Source organism: Rhipicephalus microplus, unplaced genomic scaffold, assembly GCF_043290135.1.
Source record: "Rhipicephalus microplus isolate Deutch F79 unplaced genomic scaffold, USDA_Rmic scaffold_62, whole genome shotgun sequence".
In the NCBI taxonomy this organism is placed as follows: domain Eukaryota; kingdom Metazoa; phylum Arthropoda; class Arachnida; order Ixodida; family Ixodidae; genus Rhipicephalus; species Rhipicephalus microplus.
In genome coordinates this window covers 160,776-184,558 of record NW_027464635.1, presented here as the reverse complement: position 1 = coordinate 184,558, position 23,783 = coordinate 160,776, and positions in this window count along the sequence as shown.

Below are 23,783 nucleotides of genomic sequence, written 5' to 3'. Positions count from 1 at the left end.
TCCCGAAGCACTGGTGAGACTCGAACTCACGATCTCCTGTGACAAGTGCTTTAACCAAGACACGGCTCTCGCGACACCGCGGCACCGGTGACTCTCGCGGCACCGGTGAGTTTCGAACTAACGATCTCATGTGACAAGTGCTTTAATCAACTAAGCCACGGCGCCGGCGTGCCGTCATGTTCAGGCAGTGACACCATTAGAAGTATTTCGAACTGTATTCAAGAAACAAAAAAATAGAAAGTCTTGACTCTCATGGCACCGGTGAGTGATTAAAGCACTTGTCACAGGAGATCATGAGTTTGAAACTCACCGGTGCCGCGAGAGTCAAGACTTTCTATTTTTTTGTTTCTTAAATACAGTTCAAAATACTTCTAATGGGGTCAGTGCCTGAACACGACGGCACGCCGGCGCCATGGCTTAGCTGATTAACGCACTTGTCACAGGAGATCATGAGTTCGAAACTCACCGGTGCCGCGAGAGTCAAGACTCTATTTTTTCGTTTCTTAAATGCAGTTCGAAATACTTTAATGGTGTCACTGCCTGAACATGACGGCTCGCTGGCGCCGTGGCTTACTTGATTAAAGCACTTGTCACAGGAGATTATGAGTTCAAAACTCACCGGTGCCGCGAGAGTCAAGACTTTCTATTTTTTGGTTTCTTAAATGCAGTTCGAAATACTTTAATGGTGTCACTGCCTGAACAAGACGTTACGCCGGCGCCGTGGCTTACTTGATTAAAGCACTTGTCACAGGAGATCATGAATCGAAACTCACCGGTGCCGCGAGAGTCAAGACTTTCTATTTTTTGGTTTCTTAAATGCAGTTCGAAATACTTTAATGGTGTCACTGCCTGAACATGACGGCATGCCGGCGCCTCGGCTTAGTTGATTAAAGCACTTGTCAAAGGAGATCATGAGTTCGAAACTCACCGGTGCCGCGAGAGTCAAGACTTTCTATTTTTTTGTTTCTTAATTACAGTTCAAAATACTTCTAATGGGTCAGTGCCTGAACACGACGGCACGCCGGTGCCATGGCTTAGTTGATTAACGCACTTGTCACAGGAGATCATGAGTTCGAAACTCACCGGTGCCGCGAGAGTCAAGACTTTCTATTTTTTGGTTTCTTAAATGCAGTTCGAAATACTTTAATGGTGTCACTGCCTGAACATGACGGCACGCCAGCGCCGTGGCTTAGTTGATCAAAGCACTTGTCAACGGAGATCATAAGTTCGAAACTTACCGGTGTCGTGAGAGTCAAGACTTTCTATTTTTTTGTTTCTTAAATGCAGTTCGAAATACTTTAATGGTGTCACTGCCTGAACATGACGGCATGCCGGCGCCTCGGCTTAGTTGATTAAAGCACTTGTCACAGGAGATCATGAGTTCGAAACTCACCGGTGCCGCGAGAGTCAAGACTTTCTATTTTTTGTTTCTTAAATACAGTTCAAAATACTTCTAATGGGGTCAGTGCCTGAACACGACGGCACGCCGGCGCCATGGCTTAGCTGATTAACGCACTTGTCACAGGAGATCATGAGTTCGAAACTCACCGGTGCCGCGAGAGTCAAGACTCTATTTTTTCGTTTCTTAAATGCAGTTCGAAATACTTTAATGGTGTCACTGCCTGAACATGACGGCTCGCTGGCGCCGTGGCTTACTTGATTAAAGCACTTGTCACAGGAGATTATGAGTTCAAAACTCACCGGTGCCGCGAGAGTCAAGACTTTCTATTTTTTGGTTTCTTAAATGCAGTTCGAAATACTTTAATGGTGTCACTGCCTGAACAAGACGTTACGCCGGCGCCGTGGCTTACTTGATTAAAGCACTTGTCACAGGAGATCATGAATCGAAACTCACCGGTGCCGCGAGAGTCAAGACTTTCTATTTTTTGGTTTCTTAAATGCAGTTCGAAATACTTTAATGGTGTCACTGCCTGAACATGACGGCATGCCGGCGCCTCGGCTTAGTTGATTAAAGCACTTGTCAAAGGAGATCATGAGTTCGAAACTCACCGGTGCCGCGAGAGTCAAGACTTTCTATTTTTTTGTTTCTTAATTACAGTTCAAAATACTTCTAATGGGTCAGTGCCTGAACACGACGGCACGCCGGTGCCATGGCTTAGTTGATTAACGCACTTGTCACAGGAGATCATGAGTTCGAAACTCACCGGTGCCGCGAGAGTCAAGACTTTCTATTTTTTGGTTTCTTAAATGCAGTTCGAAATACTATAATGGTGTCACTGCCTGAACATGACGGCATGCCGGCGCCGTGGCTTAGTTGATTAAAGCACTTGTCACAGGAGATCATGAGTTCGAAACTCACCGGTGCCGCGAGAGTCAAGACATTCTATTTTTTCGTTTCTTAAATGCAGTTCGAAATACTTTAATGGTGTCACTACCTGAACATGACGTTACGCCGGCGCCGTGGCTTACTTGATTAAAGCACTTGTCACAGGAGATCATGAGTTCGAAACTCACCGGTGCCGCGAGAGTCAAGACTTTCTATTTTTTGGTTTCTTAAATGCAGTTCGAAATACTTTAATGGTGTCACTGCCTGAACTTGACGGCATGCCGGCGCCTCGGCTTAGTTGATTAAAGCACTTGTCACAGGAGATCATGAGTTTGAAACTCACCGGTGCCGCGAGAGTCAAGACTTTCTATTTTTTCATTTCTTAAATGCAGTTCGAAATACTTTAATGGTGTCACTGCCTGAACATGACGGCACGCCGGCGCCGGGGCTTAGTTGAATAAAGCACTTGTCACAGGAGATCATGAGTTCGAAACTCACCGGTGCCGCGAGAGTCAAGACTTTCTATTTTTTTGTTTCCTAAATGCAGTTCGAAATACTTTAATGGTGTCACTGCCTGAACATGACGGCACGCCGGCGTTGTGGCTTAGTTGATTAAAGCACTTGTCACAGGAGATCGTGAGTTTCAAACTCAACGGTGCCGCGAGTGTCAAGACTTTCTATTTTTTTTGTTTCTTAATTACAGTTCGAAATACTTCTAATGGTGTCACTGCCTGAACATGACGGCACGCCAGCGCCGTGGCTTACTTGATTAAAGCGCTTGTCACAGGAGATCATGAGTTCGAAACTCACCGGTGCCGCGAGAGTGAAGACTTTCTATTTTTTGTTTCTTAAATGCAGTTCGAAATACTTTAATGGTGTCACTGCCTCAACATGACGGCACGCCGGCGCCGTGGCTTACTTGATTAAAGCACTTGTCACAGGAGATCATTAGTTCGAAACTCACCGGTGCCGCGAGAGTCAAGACATTCTATTTTTTCGTTTCTTAAATGCAGTTCGAAATACTTTAATGGTGTCACTACCTGAACATGACGTTACGCCGGCGCCGTGGCTTACTTGATTAAAGCACTTGTCACAGGAGATCATGAGTTCGAAACTCACCGGTGCCGCGAGAGTCAAGACTTTCTATTTTTTGGTTTCTTAAATGCAGTTCGAAATACTTTAATGGTGTCACTGCCTGAACTTGACGGCATGCCGGCGCCTCGGCTTAGTTGATTAAAGCACTTGTCACAGGAGATCATGAGTTTGAAACTCACCGGTGCCGCGAGAGTCAAGACTTTCTATTTTTTTGTTTCTTAAATACAGTTCAAAATACTTCTAATGGGGTCAGTGCCTGAACACGATGGCACGCCGGCGCCATGGCTTAGTTGATTAACGCACTTGTCACAGGAGATCATGAGTTCGAAACTCACCGGTGCCGCGAGAGTCAAGACTCTATTTTTTCGTTTCTTAAATGCAGTTCGAAATACTTTAATGGTGTCACTGCCTGAACATGACGGCACGCCGGCGCCGTGGCTTAGTTGATTGAAGCACTTGTCACAGGAGATCATGAGTTCGAAACTCACCGGTGCCGCGAGAGTCAAGACTGTCTATTTTTTCGTTTCTTAAATGGAGTTCGAAATACTTTAATGGTGTCACTGCCTGAACATGACGGCACGCCGGCGCCGTGGCTTAGATGATTAAAGCACTTGTCACAGGAGATCATGAATCGAAACTCACCGGTGCCGCGAGAGTCAAGACTTTCTATTTTTTGGTTTCTTAAATGCAGTTCGAAATACTTTAATGGTGTCACTGCCTGAACATGACGGCATGCCGGCGCCTCGGCTTAGTTGATTAAAGCACTTGTCAAAGGAGATCATGAGTTCGAAACTCACCGGTGCCGCGAGAGTCAAGACTTTCTATTTTTTTGTTTCTTAATTACAGTTCAAAATACTTCTAATGGGTCAGTGCCTGAACACGACGGCACGCCGGTGCCATGGCTTAGTTGATTAACGCACTTGTCACAGGAGATCATGAGTTCGAAACTCACCGGTGCCGCGAGAGTCAAGACTTTCTATTTTTTGGTTTCTTAAATGCAGTTCGAAATACTTTAATGGTGTCACTGCCTGAACATGACGGCACGCCAGCGCCGTGGCTTAGTTGATCAAAGCACTTGTCAACGGAGATCATAAGTTCGAAACTTACCGGTGTCGTGAGAGTCAAGACTTTCTATTTTTTTGTTTCTTAAATGCAGTTCGAAATACTTTAATGGTGTCACTGCCTGAACATGACGGCATGCCGGCGCCTCGGCTTAGTTGATTAAAGCACTTGTCACAGGAGATCATGAGTTCGAAACTCACCGGTGCCGCGAGAGTCAAGACTTTCTATTTTTTGTTTCTTAAATACAGTTCAAAATACTTCTAATGGGGTCAGTGCCTGAACACGACGGCACGCCGGCGCCATGGCTTAGCTGATTAACGCACTTGTCACAGGAGATCATGAATCGAAACTCACCGGTGCCGCGAGAGTCAAGACTTTCTATTTTTTGGTTTCTTAAATGCAGTTCGAAATACTTTAATGGTGTCACTGCCTGAACATGACGGCATGCCGGCGCCTCGGCTTAGTTGATTAAAGCACTTGTCAAAGGAGATCATGAGTTCGAAACTCACCGGTGCCGCGAGAGTCAAGACTTTCTATTTTTTTGTTTCTTAATTACAGTTCAAAATACTTCTAATGGGTCAGTGCCTGAACACGACGGCACGCCGGTGCCATGGCTTAGTTGATTAACGCACTTGTCACAGGAGATCATGAGTTCGAAACTCACCGGTGCCGCGAGAGTCAAGACTTTCTATTTTTTGGTTTCTTAAATGCAGTTCGAAATACTATAATGGTGTCACTGCCTGAACATGACGGCATGCCGGCGCCGTGGCTTAGTTGATTAAAGCACTTGTCACAGGAGATCATGAGTTCGAAACTCACCGGTGCCGCGAGAGTCAAGACATTCTATTTTTTCGTTTCTTAAATGCAGTTCGAAATACTTTAATGGTGTCACTACCTGAACATGACGTTACGCCGGCGCCGTGGCTTACTTGATTAAAGCACTTGTCACAGGAGATCATGAGTTCGAAACTCACCGGTGCCGCGAGAGTCAAGACTTTCTATTTTTTGGTTTCTTAAATGCAGTTCGAAATACTTTAATGGTGTCACTGCCTGAACTTGACGGCATGCCGGCGCCTCGGCTTAGTTGATTAAAGCACTTGTCAAAGGAGATCATGAGTTCGAAACTCACCGGTGCCGCGAGAGTCAAGACTTTCTATTTTTTTGTTTCTTAATTACAGTTCAAAATACTTCTAATGGGTCAGTGCCTGAACACGACGGCACGCCGGTGCCATGGCTTAGTTGATTAACGCACTTGTCACAGGAGATCATGAGTTCGAAACTCACCGGTGCCGCGAGAGTCAAGACTTTCTATTTTTTGGTTTCTTAAATGCAGTTCGAAATACTTTAATGGTGTCACTGCCTGAACATGACGGCACGCCAGCGCCGTGGCTTAGTTGATCAAAGCACTTGTCAACGGAGATCATAAGTTCGAAACTTACCGGTGTCGTGAGAGTCAAGACTTTCTATTTTTTTGTTTCTTAAATGCAGTTCGAAATACTTTAATGGTGTCACTGCCTGAACATGACGGCATGCCGGCGCCTCGGCTTAGTTGATTAAAGCACTTGTCACAGGAGATCATGAGTTCGAAACTCACCGGTGCCGCGAGAGTCAAGACTTTCTATTTTTTGTTTCTTAAATACAGTTCAAAATACTTCTAATGGGGTCAGTGCCTGAACACGACGGCACGCCGGCGCCATGGCTTAGCTGATTAACGCACTTGTCACAGGAGATCATGAGTTCGAAACTCACCGGTGCCGCGAGAGTCAAGACTCTATTTTTTCGTTTCTTAAATGCAGTTCGAAATACTTTAATGGTGTCACTGCCTGAACATGACGGCTCGCTGGCGCCGTGGCTTACTTGATTAAAGCACTTGTCACAGGAGATTATGAGTTCAAAACTCACCGGTGCCGCGAGAGTCAAGACTTTCTATTTTTTGGTTTCTTAAATGCAGTTCGAAATACTTTAATGGTGTCACTGCCTGAACAAGACGTTACGCCGGCGCCGTGGCTTACTTGATTAAAGCACTTGTCACAGGAGATCATGAATCGAAACTCACCGGTGCCGCGAGAGTCAAGACTTTCTATTTTTTGGTTTCTTAAATGCAGTTCGAAATACTTTAATGGTGTCACTGCCTGAACATGACGGCATGCCGGCGCCTCGGCTTAGTTGATTAAAGCACTTGTCAAAGGAGATCATGGGTTCGAAACTCACCGGTGCCGCGAGAGTCAAGACTTTCTATTTTTTTGTTTCTTAATTACAGTTCAAAATACTTCTAATGGGTCAGTGCCTGAACACGACGGCACGCCGGTGCCATGGCTTAGTTGATTAACGCACTTGTCACAGGAGATCATGAGTTCGAAACTCACCGGTGCCGCGAGAGTCAAGACTTTCTATTTTTTGGTTTCTTAAATGCAGTTCGAAATACTTTAATGGTGTCACTGCCTGAACATGACGGCACGCCAGCGCCGTGGCTTAGTTGATCAAAGCACTTGTCAACGGAGATCATAAGTTCGAAACTTACCGGTGTCGTGAGAGTCAAGACTTTCTATTTTTTTGTTTCTTAAATGCAGTTCGAAATACTTTAATGGTGTCACTGCCTGAACATGACGGCATGCCGGCGCCTCGGCTTAGTTGATTAAAGCACTTGTCACAGGAGATCATGAGTTCGAAACTCACCGGTGCCGCGAGAGTCAAGACTTTCTATTTTTTGTTTCTTAAATACAGTTCAAAATACTTCTAATGGGGTCAGTGCCTGAACACGACGGCACGCCGGCGCCATGGCTTAGCTGATTAACGCACTTGTCACAGGAGATCATGAGTTCGAAACTCACCGGTGCCGCGAGAGTCAAGACTCTATTTTTTCGTTTCTTAAATGCAGTTCGAAATACTTTAATGGTGTCACTGCCTGAACATGACGGCTCGCTGGCGCCGTGGCTTACTTGATTAAAGCACTTGTCACAGGAGATTATGAGTTCAAAACTCACCGGTGCCGCGAGAGTCAAGACTTTCTATTTTTTGGTTTCTTAAATGCAGTTCGAAATACTTTAATGGTGTCACTGCCTGAACAAGACGTTACGCCGGCGCCGTGGCTTACTTGATTAAAGCACTTGTCACAGGAGATCATGAATCGAAACTCACCGGTGCCGCGAGAGTCAAGACTTTCTATTTTTTGGTTTCTTAAATGCAGTTCGAAATACTTTAATGGTGTCACTGCCTGAACATGACGGCATGCCGGCGCCTCGGCTTAGTTGATTAAAGCACTTGTCAAAGGAGATCATGAGTTCGAAACTCACCGGTGCCGCGAGAGTCAAGACTTTCTATTTTTTTGTTTCTTAATTACAGTTCAAAATACTTCTAATGGGTCAGTGCCTGAACACGACGGCACGCCGGTGCCATGGCTTAGTTGATTAACGCACTTGTCACAGGAGATCATGAGTTCGAAACTCACCGGTGCCGCGAGAGTCAAGACTTTCTATTTTTTGGTTTCTTAAATGCAGTTCGAAATACTATAATGGTGTCACTGCCTGAACATGACGGCATGCCGGCGCCGTGGCTTAGTTGATTAAAGCACTTGTCACAGGAGATCATGAGTTCGAAACTCACCGGTGCCGCGAGAGTCAAGACATTCTATTTTTTCGTTTCTTAAATGCAGTTCGAAATACTTTAATGGTGTCACTACCTGAACATGACGTTACGCCGGCGCCGTGGCTTACTTGATTAAAGCACTTGTCACAGGAGATCATGAGTTCGAAACTCACCGGTGCCGCGAGAGTCAAGACTTTCTATTTTTTGGTTTCTTAAATGCAGTTCGAAATACTTTAATGGTGTCACTGCCTGAACTTGACGGCATGCCGGCGCCTCGGCTTAGTTGATTAAAGCACTTGTCACAGGAGATCATGAGTTTGAAACTCACCGGTGCCGCGAGAGTCAAGACTTTCTATTTTTTCATTTCTTAAATGCAGTTCGAAATACTTTAATGGTGTCACTGCCTGAACATGACGGCACGCCGGCGCCGGGGCTTAGTTGAATAAAGCACTTGTCACAGGAGATCATGAGTTCGAAACTCACCGGTGCCGCGAGAGTCAAGACTTTCTATTTTTTTGTTTCCTAAATGCAGTTCGAAATACTTTAATGGTGTCACTGCCTGAACATGACGGCACGCCGGCGTTGTGGCTTAGTTGATTAAAGCACTTGTCACAGGAGATCGTGAGTTTCAAACTCAACGGTGCCGCGAGTGTCAAGACTTTCTATTTTTTTTGTTTCTTAATTACAGTTCGAAATACTTCTAATGGTGTCACTGCCTGAACATGACGGCACGCCAGCGCCGTGGCTTACTTGATTAAAGCGCTTGTCACAGGAGATCATGAGTTCGAAACTCACCGGTGCCGCGAGAGTGAAGACTTTCTATTTTTTGTTTCTTAAATGCAGTTCGAAATACTTTAATGGTGTCACTGCCTCAACATGACGGCACGCCGGCGCCGTGGCTTACTTGATTAAAGCACTTGTCACAGGAGATCATTAGTTCGAAACTCACCGGTGCCGCGAGAGTCAAGACATTCTATTTTTTCGTTTCTTAAATGCAGTTCGAAATACTTTAATGGTGTCACTACCTGAACATGACGTTACGCCGGCGCCGTGGCTTACTTGATTAAAGCACTTGTCACAGGAGATCATGAGTTCGAAACTCACCGGTGCCGCGAGAGTCAAGACTTTCTATTTTTTGGTTTCTTAAATGCAGTTCGAAATACTTTAATGGTGTCACTGCCTGAACTTGACGGCATGCCGGCGCCTCGGCTTAGTTGATTAAAGCACTTGTCACAGGAGATCATGAGTTTGAAACTCACCGGTGCCGCGAGAGTCAAGACTTTCTATTTTTTTGTTTCTTAAATACAGTTCAAAATACTTCTAATGGGGTCAGTGCCTGAACACGATGGCACGCCGGCGCCATGGCTTAGTTGATTAACGCACTTGTCACAGGAGATCATGAGTTCGAAACTCACCGGTGCCGCGAGAGTCAAGACTCTATTTTTTCGTTTCTTAAATGCAGTTCGAAATACTTTAATGGTGTCACTGCCTGAACATGACGGCACGCCGGCGCCGTGGCTTAGTTGATTGAAGCACTTGTCACAGGAGATCATGAGTTCGAAACTCACAGGTGCCGCGAGAGTCAAGACTGTCTATTTTTTCGTTTCTTAAATGGAGTTCGAAATACTTTAATGGTGTCACTGCCTGAACATGACGGCACGCCGGCGCCGTGGCTTAGATGATTAAAGCACTTGTCACAGGAGATCATGAGTTCGAAACTCACCGGTGCCGCGAGAGTCAAGACTGTCTATTTTTTTGTTTCTTAAATACAGTTCGAAATACTTCTAACGGTGTCACTGCCTGAACATGACGGCACGCTGGCGCCGTGTCTTGGTTAAAGCACTTGTCAGAGGAGATCGTGAGTTCGAGTCTCACCAGTGCTTCGGGAGTCAAGACATACGTCTCTCTATATTTTGTCTTTGAAATATAGTTCAAAATACTTCTAGTAGTGTCACGGCCTGAACATGACGAAAGCCTGGCGCCATGGCTTAGTTGGTCAAAGCGCCTGTCTAGTAAACAGGAGATCTTGAGTTTGAATCTCACCGGTGCCACAAGAGTCAAGACTTTCTATTTTTTTGTTTCTTAAATACAGTTCGAAATACTTCTAATGGTGTCACTGCCTGAACATGACGGCACGCGGGTGCCGTGGCTTACTTGATTAAAGCGCTTGTCACAGGAGATCATGAGTTCGAAACTCACCGGTGCCGCGAGAGTCAAGACTTTCTATTTTTTGTTTCTTAAATGCAGTTCGAAATACTTTAATGGTGTCACTGCCTGAACATGACGGCACGTCGGCGCCATGGCTTAGTTGAATAAAGCACTTGTCACAGGAGATCGTGAGTTCGAAACTCACCGGTGCCGCGAGAGTCAAGACTTTCTATTTTTTCATTTCTTAAATGCAGTTTGAAATACTTTAATGGTGTCACTGCCTGAACATGACGGCACGCCGGCGCCGGGGCTTAGTTGAATAAACCACTTGTCACAGGAGATCATGAGTTCGAAACTCACCGGTGCCGCGAGAGTCAAGACTTTCTATTTTTTTGTTTCTTAAATGCAGTTCGAAATACTTTAATGGTGTCACTGCCTGAACATGACGGCACGCCGGCGCCGTGGCTTAGTTGATTAAAGCAGTTGTCACAGGAGATCGTGAGTTTCAAACTCAACGGTGCCGCGAGTGTCAAGACTTTCTATTTTTTTGTTTCTTAATTACAGTTCGAAATACTTCTAATGGTGTCACTGCCTGAACATGACGGCACGCCAGCGCCGTGGCTTACTTGATTAAAGCGCTTGTCACAGGAGATCATGAGTTCGAAACTCACCGGTGCCGCGAGAGTCAAGACTTTCTATTTTTTGTTTCTTAAATGCAGTTCGAAATACTTTAATGGTGTCACTGCCTGAACATGACGGCACGCCGGCGCCGTGGCTTACTTGATTAAAGCACTTGTCACAGGAGATCATTAGTTCGAAACTCACCGGTGCCGCGAGAGTCAAGACATTCTATTTTTTCGTTTCTTAAATGCAGTTCGAAATACTTTAATGGTGTCACTACCTGAACATGACGTTACGCCGGCGCCGTGGCTTACTTGATTGAAGCACTTGTCACAGGAGATCATGAGTTCGAAACTCACCGGTGCCGCGAGAGTCAAGACTTTCTATTTTTTGGTTTCTTAAATGCAGTTCGAAATACTTTAATGGTGTCACTGCCTGAACATGATGGCATGCCGGCGCCTCGGCTTAGTTGATTAAAGCACTTGTCACAGGAGATCATGAGTTTGAAACTCACCGGTGCCGCGAGAGTCAAGAGTTTCTATTTTTTTGTTTCTTAAATACAGTTCAAAATACTTCTAATGGGGTCAGTGCCTGAACACGACGGCACGCCGGCGCCATGGCTTAGTTGATTAACGCACTTGTCACAGGAGATCATGAGTTCGAAACTCACCGGTGCCGCGAGAGTCAAGACTGTCTATTTTTTTGTTTCTTAAATGCAGTTCGAAATCCATAATGGTGTCACTACCTGAACATGACGGCACGCCGGCGCCGTGGCTTAGTTGATTAAAGCACTTGTCACAGGAGATCATGAGTTCGAAACTCACCGGTGCCGTGAGAGTCAAGACTGTCTATTTTTTTGTTTCTTAAATACAGTTCGAAATACTTCTAACGGTGTCGCTGCCTGAACATGACGGCACGCTGGCGCCGTGTCTTGGTTAAAGCACTTGTCACAGGAGATCGTGAGTTCGAGTCTCACCAGTGCTTCGGGAGTCAAGACATACGTCTCTCTATATTTTGTCTTTGAAATATAGTTCAAAATACTTCTAGTAGTGTCACGGCCTGAACATGACGAAAGCCTGGCGCCATGGCTTAGTTGGTCAAAGCGCCTGTCTAGTAAACAGGAGATCATGAGATCGGAACTCACCGGTGCCGCGAGAGTCAAGACTTTCTATTTTTTGGTTTCTTAAATGCAGTTCGAAATACTTCTAATGGTGTCACTGCCTGAACATGACGGCACGCGGGTGCCATGGCTTAGTTGAATAAAGCACTTGTCACAGGAGATCGTGAGTTCGAAACTCACCGGTGCCGCGAGAGTCAAGACTTTCATTTTTTCGTTTCTTAAATGCAGTTCGAAATACTTTAATGGTGTCACTGCCTGAACATGACGTTACGCCGGCGCCGTGGCTTACTTGAATAAAGCACTTGTCACAAAAGATCATGAGTTCGAAACTCACCGGTGCCGCGAGAGTCAAGACTTTCTATTTTTTGGTTTCTTAAATGCAGTTCGAAATACTTTAATGGTGTCACTGCCTGAACATGACGGCATGCCGGCGCCTCGGCTTAGTTGATTAAAGCACTTGTCACAGGAGATCATGAGTTCGAAACTCACCGGTGCCGCGAGAGTCAAGACTTTCTATTTTTTGTTTCTTAAATACAGTTCAAAATACTTCTAATGGGGTCAGTGCCTGAACACGACGGCACGCCGGCGCCATGGCTTAGCTGATTAACGCACTTGTCACAGGAGATCATGAGTTCGAAACTCACCGGTGCCGCGAGAGTCAAGACTCTATTTTTTCGTTTCTTAAATGCAGTTCTAAATACTTTAATGGTGTCACTGCCTGAACATGACGGCACGCCGGCGCCGTGGCTTAGTTGATTGAAGCACTTGTCACAGGAGATCATGAGTTCGAAACTCACCGGTGCCGCGAGAGTCAAGACTGTTTATTTTTTTGTTTCTTAAATGCAGTTCGAAATCCATAATGATGTCACTACCTGAACATGACGGCACGCCGGCGCCGTGGCTTAGTTGATTAAAGCACTTGTCACAGGAGATCATGAGTTCGAAACTCACCGGTGCCGCGAGAGTCAAGACTGTCTATTTTTTTTTGTTTCTTAAATACAGTTCGAAATACTTCTAATGGTGTCACTGCCTGAACATGACGGCACGCTGGCGCCGTGTCTTGGTTAAAGCACTTGTCACAGGAGATCGTGAGTTCGAGTCTCACCAGTGCTTCGGGAGTCAAGACCAACGTCTCTCTATATTTTGTCTTTGAAAAATAGTTCAAAATACTTCTAGTAGTGTCACGGCCTGAACATGACGAAAGCCTGGCGCCATGGCTTAGTTGGTCAAAGCGCCTGTCTAGTAAACAGGAGATCATGAGTTTGAATCTCACCGGTGCCGCAAGAGTCAAGACTTTCTATTTTTTTGTTTCTTAAATACAGTTCGAAATACTTCTAATGGTGTCACTGCCTGAACATGACGGCACGCCGGTGCCGTGGTTACTTGATTAAAGCGCTTGTCACAGGAGATCATGAGTTCGAAACTCACCGGTGCCGCGAGAGTCAAGACTTTATATTTTTTGTTTCTTAAATGCAGTTCGAAATACTTTAAGGGTGTCACTGCCTGAACATGACGGCACGTCGGCGCCATGGCTTAGTTGAATAAAGCACTTGTCACAGGAGATCGTGAGTTCGAAACTCACCGGTGCCGCTAGAGTCAAGACTTTCTATTTTTTTGTTTCTTAAATGCAGTTCGAAACACTTCTAATGGTGTCACTGCCTGAACATGACGTTACGCCGGCGACGTGGCTTACTTGATTAAAGCACTTGTCACAGGAGATCATGAGTTCGAAACTCACCGGTGCCGTGAGAGTCAAGACTTTCTATTTTTTTGTTTCTTAAATGCCGTTCGAAATACATTAATGGTGTCACTACCTGAACATGACGGCACGCCGGCGCCGTCGCTTAGTTGAAAAAAGCACTTGTCACAGGAGATCATGAGTTTGAATCTCACCGGTGCCTCAAGAGTCAAGACATACTATTTTTTTGTTTCTTAAATGCAGTTCGAAATACTTCTATTGGTGTCACTGCCTGAACATGACGGCACGCCGGCGCTGTGGCTTAGTTGGTTGTAGCGCTTGTCACAGGAGATCGTGAGTTCGAATCTCACCAGTGCCTCGGGACTCAAGACCAACGTCTCTCTATAATTTGTTTTTGAAATATAGTTCGAAATACTTCTAATAGTGTCGCGGCCTGAACATAACGAAAGCCCGGCGCCATGGCTTAGTTGGTCAAAGCGCCTGTCTAGTAAACAGGAGATCATGAGTTTAAATCTCACCGGTGCCTCGAGAGTCAAGACTTTATATTTTTTCCTTTTGGAAAAACAGTTCAACATACTTCTAATGATGTAACTGCCTGAACGTCACCACACGCCGGTGCCATGGTTTAGTTGGTTAAAGCGCCTGTCTAGTAAACAGAAGATTGTGAGCTCGAATCTGACCGGTGCCCCGAGAGTCAAGACCAACGCCTCTCTATATTTTGTTTTTGAAATATAGTTCGAAATACTTCTAATAGTATCGCGGCCTGAAAATTAGGGAAGCCCGGCGCCATGACTTAGTTGGTTAAAGCGCCTGTCTAGTAAGCAGGAAATCGTGAGTTCGGATCTCACCAGTGCCTTGAGAGTGAAGACTAACGTTTCTTTATTTTTTGTTTTTCAAATACAGTTCGAAATACTTCTAATGGTGTCACTGCCTAAACATGGCTACACGCCGGTGCCGTGCCTTATTTTCTAACACCTGTCTAGTAAACATGAGATCGTGAGTTAGAATCTCACCGGTGCCTCGAGGGTCGAGGCCAACTTCCCTCTATATTTTGTGTTTGAAATACAGTTTGAAAGACTTCTAATAGTGTCACTGCCTTAACATGACGACACGCCGGCGCCGTGGCTTAGTGATTTCACTTCCGGCCACCGCAGTGTACGGACGTGTGCATCATGTGTTCCGTAGGGGCGGTTACAGCGGCCCAGATGGGCCGTGGTAACAGGATTTTTGCCGATGAGGAACAAGATTACGAAGTCTTGTTGCCGCAACTGCCTACAGCTGCATGTGTTCAGAACACTATTTTTCTACATGGAGATATCAAGGCAAGATCTTGTCGTGCTGAAGATGTGCGCGATGCTTTGGTGCACCTGGGTATGTTGCCTGAGGTAGTTGCCTTAGGCACGTTCCAAATGAATCACGTCTGGGCTGTGACTTTCAGTACAGCACAAGCCTCGAAGAACATGTTAGCGCTTGGTGGCGTGACGGAAGAACGATGGCGCTTCCAAGGAATAGCTGACAAAGGATCCTCGACCGGGATAGTCAACCTGCAGCTGAAAAATGGCGTGACCATCGAAGACATGCCACACCAGCTCCGAGTGGGTGGCATAAAGAAGCTTTTGATTGTGCCAGGACGGGTGCCACTTTGCTTATGGCGCCGACGAGTGGGCCATATACGCCGGGACTGTGACGTACCTCACTGTGGCCAATGCGAGTTCTACAGGCACAAAGACAGCGAATGTGTCCAGACCTACGCCTGCGTGGCTTGGCCTGTGGCTGGTGATCACGTCGCGGAATATCGAATAGACGATGTTGATACAGAATACGCCGCCGGCAGCAAGATTCAGGGTGCGGTGTTCACGCTCCTCTCTAAGCGCTCCAAGGACGATGGATGCGAAGCAGCTCATGAGGAGCAAACCAGACGTATCAGTCTACAGAGGAAGGACATTAGCATCGTACCGTCAGACAAAAAGCTGGACGAGAAGGACGACAGTACCGCGACGTCGACCGAACAGCCTGAAGTGATGGACGCCACTTGGGGGCGGGCATGTGCAAAGTGTTCACGCGGGGAGAGCACTGAAGAAGACGCAGGACAACAGAAAACGATTGGAAGTGAGCCGGCAGCCAAAACACCTGGTCACAGGTGACTCAGCTCCGTGTTCAAGCCAAACGTCGCGGCGGGCGTTCGTCCACCGCCCAAACCACCCTCGTAGCCATGGGGGACAGACTTTCAACGAGGGACCAGCATCAGTAGGTGAAAAAGAAAGTGACAAAGATGGCTTCATTGTTATGCAAAGCATGTGGAGGGGGCACGACTTGTTCGTGTATACCCACAAATTCAACCACGAAAGCCAGGGTTGTATCACGAGGCGGGGTAAGAACCATGAAGTCTGGACTATCGTTCACACGGCCTTCAACACATGTATGAAACAGAGTTACGTGTGGCTACCTTAAATGAGCGTGGCCTATGGTCTAGACGAAAGCAGTGTCAGGTTAGTCGCCTCTTTCTCGATAACGACTTCGATATTGTAGTGATACAGGAAACAAAGGTCGAAAGCCAAGAACAAGCGGACTGTATGTTCGAACCTTTTAGGCCCCGCTCTAATGTTTGTATTTGTCACTCTGTTGGCACCTCGGGGGGGGGGGGGGGGTGCGCCCTTTTCTCGCGCAATTTTTCAGGGTTAGTTGAAGAATGCGTTCATACTACCGATGATGGCCGCCTTGTCTCATGTGATTTTGTTGGGTTTGGTGTGAAATGGCGTATATTCGTATATATGTACCGAACAGCGCAACTGAGCGGTTACCCTTCTTTGCACGTGTCGAAGAGTATTTAAAATGTGAAAGAAATGTGATACTGCTGGGTGATTTCAACTGTGTGTGTTTCAAGAAAGATAGGAGCAAAAGGCTAACCACACGTGATCAAAGTACCTTGTTGTGTCAGGGCTGATGAGAGATAGGGGGTTGGAAGATATATGTAGGCAATGTTCTGCTAAATGAAAATGGCCTTAGGTCCACGCATTTCCAGCACGACTGCTGTGCCCGATTAGACAGAACGTACGTATCACAAGCACTTGTGCCGCTATGAAACAGTTATAAGCACAAACCGGTAGCCTTCAGTGAGCATAGCGCCGCAATGTTTACGATAGGTGGGAAGAAGAAAAAGCCAATCATTTCGTGGAAGTTGTGGAAAATGAACAATACATTACTTAGCGATGGAGTCTTTGTGTACAAGGTTAAAATGCTTATCCATAAAGTACTCTTGACTGAATTGGGGTGATTGGTCGCTGCATGGGAATAGTTCAAGCAAGAAGTTAAAATTGCTACAATTGAAAGATCCTGTATGGTGCGTTACAAGGAAAAAACAAATGAAAAGAAACTACAGGGCCAGCTCAAACTCTTGTTCTCACTTGAGAGCACACGACCAGGCACCTTAGCTAAAGAGATAAGAAAAGTAAAAAATCAGCTCGAAAAAGCGGATATAGAAAAATACAGCGGAGCAGTTATACGCGCACGAGCAGAGCGCTCCTGGATGGGCGAAACAGCGACGAAACGCTCGCTGTGCGACGAAAAGCGCTACGCGTCCCGTTAAAAAATAAGAGGCATAAAATATCGGGAGTTGACCACCACGAACAAACATTGATAAAACAAGCCTTTGTCGATTATTACAAAGGATTGCTGGGCAGCAGCGGTAAAAGAAAAAAGCCTTGGATGGCGAGTTCCAGTCAATAGTCCCTAAACAAGATAAGGAATCTACTGAACGCCTGGAGCAGCCAATTTCAGTTGGAGAAATAGAAAAGGCGATTGACGAATTGTCTGAAGGTAAAACGCCCGGCCCAGAAGGACTAGGGGCAGCCGTTTACAAAATATTCAAAGATGAGCTGTTGGGGGTACCTTGTCGCCTCGTTGTAGAGTCTTATGAAATAAAGGAAATGCCACCGTCCTTTCGAAGGTCAAATATTGTACTTATACCGAAGAGTGATGACCCGGTAAAGCTCTTGTCGGTGAGGGCTTATCGCTCCATAAGCCTCACTAACACAGACTATAAGGCTTTTATGAAGATGCTTGCCAAGAGATTACAAAGAGTGATAAAGGTATTGGTAGGACCACACCAAAGATGTGAAATTAAGGGTCGAAGAATTAGCACCAACATCCACACCGCGAGGAGCATTCTCGAGTGCTGCGATGTATGGGACAGCGAAGTAGCGATGTTGCAGCTAGACCTGGAAAAGGCTTTTGACCGTGTTGTGCATGCAGAACTATTTTCAATATTGAACATGTAAATGTTGGAAGTGTTATATTAGATGACGTAAAAATGTCGTATAGGAACTGCTTTGCTAGCCTTGTTATCTACAACGAAGTCACGGAAAACTTTCCAATTGCTAGGAGTGCTCGTCAGGAATGTCCGATTTCGCTATTGTTATTTGTCTTGTATTTGGAGCCCTTTTGTTTGAGCACAGATAGCAATGACAGAATACGTGTCTTTCAGTTGATGACGACTGAGGTCAAACTATTCTCATACGCAGGCGATATCGCTGCCTCTTGCAAGGACGGGTAAAGCATTAGTGAATCAGTTAGCGTAGCAGATAAGTACTGCAAATGGTCAGGCAGTGCTTTATATTGGGATAAGGGTGCAGGTTTTTGGCATGGAACCTTGGACGAAAAGCCAGACGTCTTCGAAAAGGTGAAGTGGAGCTCCGTGCCGACGAAGTACCTTGGTGTACAATTGCAGAGTTATAATGATCCCACTGACTATTGGAAAGAAGAGACAGAAAACTTAAGAGAGAAAGTGAACAAGTGGCGAGAGAAAAACCTCTCGATATTCGCGAGCTCAACGGTCTGCAATATATTTCTAGCGGCCAAAATTTAGTATGTACTTCAAGTGCTGTGCGTGAACCGCTCAAGCATACAAAAGGTACACAGAGGTTTTGCCACTTTTGTTTGGGCCTCCAAGTGGGAACGCTGGAGCCGTACAAATCTTTTCAGCTCAGTGAAGGTGGGTGGGCTGGGACAAGCTCACTTATTTCTCAAGCAAATAGATTCAAGGTTTATTTTTTTGCGTTATCAGAGGCATCCTTTCTTACGTACTATGCTTCAAATTAGATTATGCTGTCATGTACCCGAATTCGTGTTATATTGCTGTTCTACTGGGCGCATAGGCATTCATGGTTATCTACGCGAAGTGGTGTCTCCTTTCAATATACTAAATGTACGGTTTTCTTTACAGTATCTAAGTTGGGTGACAAAAATACATCTATATAAGGACCTTACCGATGTAATGCCACCTGTGCCGATGTACCGTACGATGTATGGAAAAGGTCCTGGGAAAAATGTCCTGAAGAGAGATAAAATAATGGGGATACGACCATCAGCAAAGACTTTTTTTTCAACTACACACCGGCACGCTTCCTGTAAAACCATCACCACAGAAAAATGGTTTATTTGTTCCATGGTCTGGTAATTGTCTTTTATGTCTCAAGCCAGAGAGCATTGATCACCTTTTTTTGGATTGCTTGCACGCTACTTTTCTTTGAAACATTCTGCAACGAACTTTAAAAAAAGAACTACCTTTAACGTCTTATGGAATTCGTTTTCTACCTGTTTATAGTGACACTTGCATAGCGTATGATATGCTTATGTTGTTAATTATGCACGCTATCTGGAAAGCATGCATGACATATCGTCATCTTCATGTTAATGCTTGCTCTGCGAGAGAATACTTCATTTAAAGCATTACCTACACTGCAAAAAATTTCGCGTATTTACGGACAAAAAAACGAATATAGTGTCCAGGAAATAAACACACTCCGCCCTTCCCCACCCCCCCCACCTTCACCAACATCAAGGATACATCGCACGTTTAAATTCACAGACTTCACTACTTTTCAAATATCCTGGATACAGCACTTGTTTACCGATAATGTTGACTCAATAGTGTGAAAAACAAATGTCTCCTTTGTCTACAAAAAATTAGACGAAAGTGATCACTTGCAATACGGATGACCTCCAGAAATTTATACTAATATAGCCGTTGCATAACATCATTGCATCCATCTCCGCGACGTGTTCTGCATTGCTTTTATTCTACGAAACTGCATTTTATCCCAAACGGCGGTTTAGGCGGGCATCGCAAAAGAGAAACCATCCGACCGCGGCAGGTACACCGCCATCGTCACTCATCCGTCGGCTGTCACTACTCTAGTCACTAGCCTGACTGCCCTCCTCAAAGGCCAAGGCGCACACACGGTGCGGGACCCGGCTGGCGTTGCTTTTTTATCTGGTCTGCATTTTGGAGGAGAGTGCCGAACTTCTCATTTACTTGCCGTTTGGGTTGCAGCTCGTGCCATTATTGATCTGTGTCATGTAGTACCTACGCAATATCTCAGATTAGGTCGATTCGAGTAAAGTCGAGGTCATAAACGCAGTGCTCCTTTGTCGATGTCGGTTTCGCGCGGCTTGAATTATGCATGCTTTTTCTGAGATGGAGTACGTACTGTGGGCAGAAAATACAGCATTTACAGAAATCGCCGGTTGACTGTGTTCGTCTTGTTCACATTTTGAGCGTGACATTTTCATTGCGCTCTTACTAGTTGCATTTGCATTAATCTCAGCACTTGCATTAATCTATGCCAACAGTGTTCGGGCTTGTCAATGCCAGAGTCAGGCCACTAATTGTGTGCGCCTCCCTTTATGCTGGCGGCATTTTGTTTACGCTGCTATTACGGCGCGCGCCGAAAGACGACGCGATATCTACCGTGAAATCTTGGCGCCCTGCAGCCTACACGCGTGTTCTCCCCGGCCGGCCGACGTTCATCTCCTCGGCGTTGTCTAAGAAAAGGTGGCTGAAGGCAGGTACCACCGAGGGGCGAACAATCAGAGAGAACTTTAGCTCAAGAAATGTAAAGCGGCGTGTGAATTCTTACAGAAATCTAAAAACCATTACTCGTAAAACGCGTTTTAAAAAATAATAAAAAGAGTTGGCTTCGTCTCCGCGGTGGTATTGTGGTTATGGTGGTCGGCTGCTGATCGCGCGTTCGATGCCGGCCGTGGTATATAGTCGCACTTTGATGGAGGGAAAACGGGAAAGGCCCGTGTATTGTGCATTGTCAGTGCACGATAAAGATGACCTAACGGTGAAAATTTCCGGAGGCCTCCACCACGATGTTCTTCATAATGATATCGTGGTTTTGGGACGTCAAACCCCGCGAATTTTATTTAAGCATCTGTTAATCCTCAATGCGGTTAGGAGCCAATTTTCTGTGTAGAAAAATGGTAGGATTTTCAGTATATGAAGAATGTGGTCCATATTGGGGATTTTTTTTCATTGAGAGATAACATTTAGTGAAATATGATAGTTCGTATTAGCTGATTATTAGAGTTTTCTTTCTGTGGGCGCAAATAATGTGATATGTGTACAGTTCCAAATAATTTTTATAGCTGGTGAATGAGTTGCAAGGATATTGGTTTTGGCAAATGTTTGGGTGTAAATTTAGCATTGAAGTGGTCCAAAGAAAAAATATGGTGAATAACACATTTAGTCGTAAGCTTCATTGGTTACTGTCAGAGAAAGTCATCTAATTGCTTTTTATTTTAAGAGATGAAAACTTTTTGATGTGGTTGCTGGACTCTGTGCTTGCCCGTGTTTATACCTTGAAGCGATGCGTCCTCATGGTGAGTACATGCTGCACAGGCATGAGGAACATTTAGACAAAATACCGATTTCGTCCGTGCTTACTTTAATAGTTTGCTATCTAGTACTAGCCTGCATGACTAAACAAGGGGTCGAAACCGTACTAGGCTGCATTTAACCACATGCAGCTATCTTCTTACAGTTCGAATAGTGTGCTTATGCAACACTGGTAGGTGACACCGATGCATGGAAGAACTTATTATACGCGTAAAAAGATTTGGAAATGACAACAACACAACAATTAAGAAAAGGATCTATTGAAATGGGGGAAAAAAGAATGTTTTTGTCATGAACTAATACAGCTGTAATAAAGTGATAATGCCTGCTATTAAAGTGACATTGTGGTGCTACCTGCCATTGAGTATTTTCAGCAAAGTTTAGACGCATGGATGAAAAAATATTGCGAACACACTGCCAACTACTGGCGTTTATTAAAGTCTCTGCAGATTATATGGCTGGTGTTATCTCCAGTTTAAGACTGCTGGTCAAAGGTTTGAAAAGCGAAAAAAACATTTCAGCCATAGTGGTGCACTTATCATGAAGGTAGTTGGTTCTTTTAAGGTGAAGCTTCATTGAAAAGTTGTGTTCTTTCTCTTCAGTTCTGTTTGAAGTTTGCAGGGTGAGAGCTACCTAATATATTTGATGTCACTTCCACCTTAAAAGGACAGAGTTCATACCTTTATGTTGTTAATGAAATAGAATCAAATCATTTTTTCACTTAAAAACAGAGTTGGTATTTAATATTGAGACTGAAGTAGAATTCATTTTTCATTTCATTTCATTTCATTTATTTACTCTCAAGGCCGAAGCATTACAGAGAGGAGCGGGTATACATCGTACAGAAAATCAGGAAAAACAGTGAATCAAAATTATATGCGCACAATAGCGGTCTGAAAACCATAAAAGAAAAGAAAGACTGCATGATGTGAAGAAGAGGCAGGGTTGTTGTAACAACAATGTTCAACATGGCTGCGTCTTTGAATGACACGCGCACACAAAAAAACTAACAAGAGAAAACACAGCGTGACTTAAGTGGCGAATTTACGCGAAATGGTTAGAGAGGGCGTTTTTATACAAAGTGAGGTCAGTGATAGCAGCGATAGGGGCGGGAAGGTGGTTCCACTCATTTGCAGTTCTCGGGATGAATGATTCAAAATATATATTCGTGCGGGCGCTAGGAACGCCCACTTTAAACTGATGATCGTTGCGTGAGGAAACGTACGATGGGGGCTGAAAAAGAGTGTTGCTAAAAGACGGAATACAATGAAAGATCTTATGGAACAGGCAAAGGCGAGATATTTTACGCCGCAGTGAGAGAGTGGGTAAGTGAAGATTGGCTTTCATCGAGGTAACACTGGACGTGCGATGGTAGTTTGACACGACAAAACGTGCCGAGCGATTTTGAACCGCCTCGATGCTGTCAGCGAGGTAATTGGTATGTGGATCCCAGACTGATGACGCGTACTCGAGTTTGGGTCGGACTAATGTTTGATAAAGCAGAAGTTTAAGGTTAGTCGGAGCCAAAGAAAAGTTTCTGCGCAGATAACCTAACGTGCGATTCGCATTGTTTGTAATATAATCGACATGCGTGTTCCAAGAGAGATTGTTAGAAATATACACTCCAAGGTACTTGTAGGACGAAACCAGATCGAGATTGCTGTGGTTAAGTGTGTAGTCGCACGGTACATTATGAGAAATACAACGGGAAATTCGCATAGCCTTGCATTTGGAAACGTTTAGCTTCATTACCCTGCGTCGCACCATGATGAAATGTGATCCAGGTCTGTTTGAAGGGCACGATTATCTGCGTTAGTCCGGATTTCACGGTAAATTACACAGTCATCGGCAAATAGTTTGATGGATGATGAAATGTCTTTAGGTAAGTCGTTGATGTAGATAAGAAATTGTTTTTTTTTTCAGTTGAAAACAAACCTTACAATTTATTTCAGCAGAAGCTTTTACATTCACAAAAGGTATGTCTTTTTTACACACTCTCAAGTCTATGTGCTTTAGTCATTGCTAGCTTATAAATAGTAAAATGGTTTACATGATGGGTTGCAATAGTGCCAACTTTAGTGTACCAAATTGGAAAGCTCTTATTCTTTTCAGAGAGAACTGAAATATTACAGGGCAAGTAACTGCCTCAGGTTATTAGTGTCAAGACGTTTTTGAAGCTCATATACAGTTACTTTTATATTTTGCTACATATATTTGATTTAACACACTCATGGTAAACATGCATTTTATTAAGTTCTGTTAGTGTTATACCTGGAATATAATTATCATTCACAGTGCAGCAGAGGGTATAGAAATAACTTCAAAAAAGTGTGGTTTTAAACATTCTCATGGACTGAAACCAAGTACAATACAGTGAATCTCGTGATTAGTGGAGATTGATTTCATGTGAAAGATTCAATGGCAAGCTGTCCTGGCTGCATTTTTTACTCCTTGAGTCAATTGTTACTAACTTGATATATATTTT